The sequence below is a fragment of the Ochotona princeps genome, chromosome 11 (assembly GCF_030435755.1).
Source record: "Ochotona princeps isolate mOchPri1 chromosome 11, mOchPri1.hap1, whole genome shotgun sequence".
Lineage (NCBI taxonomy): Eukaryota > Metazoa > Chordata > Mammalia > Lagomorpha > Ochotonidae > Ochotona > Ochotona princeps.
This window is the reverse complement of record NC_080842.1, coordinates 10009998-10015249: the sequence shown is the minus strand read 5'-3', so window position 1 is coordinate 10015249 and position 5252 is coordinate 10009998. Positions and strand designations below refer to the sequence as shown.

General features: G+C 36.4%; 1 long non-coding RNA gene across 1 annotated transcript; it reads left to right on the top strand.

Moving 5' to 3' along the window:
* Positions 1–284: 284 nt before the first annotated feature.
* Positions 285–2158, top strand: LOC131481431 (uncharacterized). Its single transcript, XR_009246324.1, has 2 exons — positions 285–1261; positions 1770–2158. It is a non-coding gene; the product is annotated as an uncharacterized LOC131481431 (long non-coding RNA).
* Positions 2159–5252: the final 3094 nt, after the last annotated feature.

Here is a 5252-nt window from a genome sequence, read left to right as displayed (position 1 = left end):
GCCACCTTTTCTGGAAATGAACATTTTGTGGTAGACTAATGTTGTAACAGGTTCGTTTGTTGCTTAGCAATGTCAGGGTTGTTACTGGCAGTTTGAAGAGCTGCTTCCCTCTGCATTCATCTCAAACACAACATCTTCTACTCTGCCTCTCAGCACAGGAACGGATGAATGTAAGTTCTAGTCTCAGGGTTGTCGTAGCAACAATCTGTCCAATAGTCACATCTTGTACAACTGTAACAGAATAGTCCCCGGATTTCTTCACATGCTCAAAAGATGTCATAACCTGTTCAGGATTGATGATTCCAATCTCCGTCGGCTGGCCCAATACCTTGAATTCACTTCACAGAGACGTTTTGCAGTCCCTTCCAGGAAGCCTGCTTTTAGCTTCCCAGCACTGCCGAAACTCTCCCGGCTCCTCAGCAGTGGCTCCTCTGCTTTTCGTGATGGAGAGTCTCTGGGCAGGAATGCTGGAAGCCCCACGTGCCCAGGAGCGACACCTGGGCTGATGATGAGCAGGCTATGCATGGTATTACAAGCTCCTCGGAATGGTTCCACTACTGCTCGGACTGGTAACACATTGAAGCACTTTATAAACTTTGTAGCTCCTCCACAATTTTGAATCACTTTAAAGTGCTCATGCTCCAATCCGTGAAGTCTTCCTTAAGGGTCTGTGGCATTAGGTGTTCAGGTAAAGATGTATGATGCAGTTGTTTCAAGCATATTTATGGCTGAGTCTTCTTAGGTCCAATAAGGAGACAATCCAGTGAGAGCAGAAAAATCCTTCTGTAGAGGGATATTTGGTTTTGAGTCTCTGCAGTTAAACAACATCAGGAGAGGATACATGCCAATCCACGCAGGATGTGATAGTTCGTGGCTACTTGGATGCTGCTTTCTATGCGGTGGGTCAGTGTTGCCCGTTGCACCTGTGCCGACTGGTCGTGCTGAGGATCTGGAGTCCATTGCTGATCTTCTTCTCCATTGTGGTACCCGCTCACTGCTCAGTGGAGCAGTGCTCACGCCAGCTCATCACTTAGGATGAGTATAAGGCCAACGTCCATAAACAATGCTTATTATGTAAATATTGCTCAGAGATAAAACATTTTATAATATTCTAGCAATAAAGGTATCAAAAATATTAATAATGAGAAAAGATACTATAGAGAAAAATAGGTGTTAAGAATAACGGTATGCTGTAAAAGATTTTTCAAACATTCCAGCAATACAGGTATCAAAAATATTAATAATGAGAAAAGATACCATAGTGTAAAATAGGTGTTAAGAATAACATTATGCTGTAAAGGATTTTTTAAGTATTCCAGCAATACAGGTATCAAAAATATTAATAATGAGAAAAGATACCATAGTGAAAAATAGGTGTTAAGAATAACATTATGCAGTAATGGATTTTAAAATATTCCAGGAATAAAGGTATCAAAAATATTAATAATGAGAAAAGATACCATGGTGTAAAATAGGTGTTAAGAATAACATTATGCTGTAAAAGATTTTTCAAATATTCCAGCAATACAGGTATCAAAAATATTAATAATGAAACAACATATCATAGTGTAAAATAGGTGTTAAGAATAACATTATGCTGTAAAGGATTTTAAAATATTCCAGCAATACAGGTAACAAAAATATTAATAATGAGAGAAGATACCATAGAGCAAAATAGGTGTTAAGAATAACATTATGTTGTTAAGGATTTTAAAATATTCCAGCAATAAAGGTATCAAAAATATTAATAATGAGAGAAGATACCATAGTGTAAAATAGGTGTTAAGAATAACATTATGCTGGACTTTATAGGTCTCTCCATCTTCTCCTTAGACACTTCCTCACTTCTCTTTAAAAAAAAAAGGTAAATCTGAAAAAAATAGATAAACCTTAAAAGTAAATTAATGCAAAAATGAAAATTCCAAGAAGAAAATAGAAAATGCAAAATGGAACACAAGAAAAATGGAAATTAAAAGTTTTAAAAATGTAAACAAATAAAATGATGGAAATAAAAAATAAGTGACAAACAGAATTTCAAAAATTTTGAGAAGGAATGAGGATGTGTCTAAGGAAAAGAAATACACACTGCGAAAAACAAACTGAAATTAAGAGGGAAGAACAAAATTAATAACATAGAGAAGAGAACAAACGAACAAAATAGGCACAACTAAAACAGGTTAAAAAAAACAAACCAGGTAGCTTAGAGCAGGTCCAAGAGCTCTCCAATGGAGAGCTCCTGGACGAAGGGCCCAGGCCCGGCCAGGGCTTTATATAGGGCTTTGGAATTGTGACCTGTCAATGGTTCTGTATGATGTCAGAGCAGGACATGGTCCAATCCCAGCTGGAGACAGTTGTGAGGGATTTTCGCAAGAAACCTTCTGCTTGAATCAAAGGACCCCCTCAAAGTTTCTCTGAAGTTAGGGATAGAGAGTAACACTTGTTTTTTTGTTGTTGTCGTTTGTTTGTTTGTTTCAGATATATGGTCTAAGTACTTTTGTCAGAAAACAACCAGGTGCGTACACATAGCTGAATTTGTGGGTATCTGTTCTGTTCCATTGGTCATGCCAGTGCCATGTGGTTTTAGTTACTACAGCTTTATTCATTTTTTCTTGTATATACATATATTTTTATTCATTAATTACATTGTATTATGTGATACAGTTTCATAGGTACTTGGATTCTCCCCACCCCTCCCCAAACCCTCCCACCATGGTGGATTCCTCCACCTTGTTGCATAACCACAGTTCAAGTTCAGTTGAAAATCAAATGTTTTATTGAGTGTCTTAACCTGTAGCAAAGCACTTTGCATTATGCCAAAAATGCAGCGGTCATGAAAAGCATAGACCATGCTTCCTCCAACAAAGACTTTACGTTAACGACTGAAAGCATACACACAAAATAATGTGTAATTTGTTCTAGAAAGTAATAGCAGATAAGAACATAAAAAACAAGACTGAACAGCTGATATTAATGCATAGTCTTTGCGCAGACCACTGAGAGAAAGTAACCTCACGCGCTGGGTGTGGGTGGAGTCATCCGAGGAGTTCCATGCTCAGTAGGAAGGTCACCTAGAGAATCACACAGCACTTCACATTTCTCCACCTAACGTATATGTATGAAACGAGTGGAGGAACTCAAATGAAGATTAAGAGCTTGTGTTTTGAGTGTCAGTTTTAATACACTTGTAGTTATCAGCAATGTCATATAGTAGACAAAGCTGCTTGCCACATTATCTATCTTCATGTTATTAAGAAGCATCGTATTATCAAGAAGTTCTAAGAAGATGAAGTTAAACACATGAAGTCTCCCCAGCCATCCATTAAAACCATGTTTAAAGTTTAACAAAGCCAGAATGCATCAGAGTTTTCATTTTTGAAGATGGATAGTGTTTCATTTATGTCGGGGCTGAGTGACATAAAGCAAGTAATCAATTAGTGCAAGAATACTTTTGGACATAGCCCTTTCTGAACCCGGTTGGAGACGAAGACAACAATTGAGGTTTACAGATTGTGTCACAAGACCAAGAAGCTACAACTGAATGTGAGAGTAGAAGGTTTTCAATCCATCATGGGTAAATAATACAGTCATTGAAGAAAAAAAATTTCTCATAAAAGCCTCAAGAATGAGCAGTATCTTCTTCTGACCCCTTAAACATCACATTTCTCATAGTTAAATACTTCATTTCTGCTTTTTTCCTCATACTCGACATATTCTTCCTTGGCTATAATAATATAATATAACATAATATAATATAATATAATATAATATAATATAATATAATATAATAATATATAATATAATATATATCATATAATAATATAATATAATAATCCATTTCCATATTTGCAGCTACTGTCTGAAGGTGAAATTCAACACTAACTTTTACCCCACACATTCTAAGTCTGATCCTTTAACTTTTCAGTCTCAGTGTGAATAAGTGTGAAGTCTTTTTTCACCTAAATTTGACCCTCTCTCTATGTCAGTGCATTTTGTTTTATCAGTGAGACATTATTTATTTGCCCAACTCTCAGTATTATGCGTTAAGTTGTTGCTTGGGATATCTACATCTCAAATCCCGATGCCTGGGATCCGGTCCCACCTTTTGCTTCACACAGTCATGGAGCTACAACCATGGGTGCCATGTGTGCCACAAACTCCAACATCACTCAGGCTTATCAGTGGGATGAAGGTACAGCCCTTATCTGGTTCTTCAACACCAAGAATTCGATGCTGCCTATTGTAATTCCTAGTGTAACTGATACTGAACTCTCTAGTGCTAAAGATAGACACCCTAGAAAACCCATGTTCACCTCAAAATCAAACAGATGGCATTAAGGTAAAAATAATTGTATTATATTGATTCCCAAAAGAGATAGGAAAACGCATTGAGAACTTACTAAATGAGATAGTAATTGAAAATTTCTCTCAAGTCTTGAAAATGACAAGGACTTCCAGATGGTAGAAGCTCAAAAGAATCCAAGCCAATTTAACTAATAAAGGTCTCCTCCAAGACATGATGTAGTCAAATTGCCAAAAATGAAAGACAAGAAGGGAATCCTAAAGACTGTAACAGAAAAAGTTACACAAGAAGAAAAATCAACTAGACTATTATCAGTCTTCTCAGCAGAAATCCTAAGGGCAAAAAAGGATGAGATGATATACTTAAAGACTTAAGAGAAAAAAAAATCCATTCCAAACCACAAATATTTTATGTTCTTTCTGATACAAGGCAATCTTCATGCAAAAATACAAGATCTAATCTATAGGTGTGTGTGTGTGTGTATGTAAACAAGTATATACATATTTTCACCTAGGGTAAATCTGTAATGAAGATTAGCATACCAATAAATGAAGATATGCTGCAGTATGCATCTCTACTCCTGAATGAAAAGATGACTCCCAATAAATATATTTTGACAATCGGATGCTGGACTTTCTACCATTGTCTATATCAGCAGTGTCATGATACACTTAAATAGCTGAATGATGGACTTGTGGCTGTTGCTGAAGGACTATATTACTGTAATAATATAGGGAAAGCAGTGAGGAGCCTGGAGGGAGGAGGGATGGAAGGGAAAGTCCTGAGCCTTTGGAAATTTTACCATGAAAAATGAAATTCAAAAAAATTAAGACTTAAAAAGTTTCTAAGAATAATGTAACAAGTGAGTCTATCATTCATACATGAGAGAAAAACAAGGTATTACCAAGATAAGCAAAACCTGAGATAATTTACACTCACCAGACCAAGATTA